The 423-nt window shown below is 49.2% G+C and overlaps 1 long non-coding RNA gene across 1 annotated transcript; it reads right to left on the reverse strand.

The window, feature by feature from the left end:
• LOC107577196 (uncharacterized) lies at positions 1-423 on the reverse strand. Its single transcript, XR_001608174.1, has 3 exons — positions 391-423; positions 102-241; positions 1-15 (listed from the first exon to the last, which is right to left on the reverse strand). It is a non-coding gene; the product is annotated as an uncharacterized lncRNA (long non-coding RNA).

The following is a 423-nucleotide window of genomic DNA, read 5'->3' on the forward strand; positions in this document are numbered from 1 at the left end:
GTCATTATACTCCACCTGTAAACAGCAGCTGTAGATGTAGCCAACAACACGGATATTATAAGCTCGACATAGTTGTGGTCATGCTAGTGTGCGCTCTGTACCTGTCCAGCATCTTGGTGCTGGCTCGCTCCAGCTTCTCCAGTATCTGAGGGAGTTGAGTGTCATCGTCACAGGACGGCCCCCAGCCGAGCACCCGCGCCAGATCATTTCCGGTGCCCAGCGGCAGAACGCCCAGCTGGCACTGCCAACGAGAGACGAGTCAGATCACCGAGCCAGTTCATTAAGAAATCCTCCTAAACATCTGCTCTGATACTCTTGTGCCAAGTCCTAACCATACAGTGACAAGTTTACTTCAAATCGACAGGATATGGTGTAGTGCTTTTCAATTACCTGTTTGTGAAGATTTAGTTTATCGATTTCAGA

This window comes from Sinocyclocheilus grahami, unplaced genomic scaffold, assembly GCF_001515645.1.
Source record: "Sinocyclocheilus grahami isolate Dianchi unplaced genomic scaffold, SAMN03320097.WGS_v1.1 scaffold5384.1, whole genome shotgun sequence".
NCBI classification, from domain to species: Eukaryota; Metazoa; Chordata; class Actinopteri; order Cypriniformes; family Cyprinidae; genus Sinocyclocheilus; species Sinocyclocheilus grahami.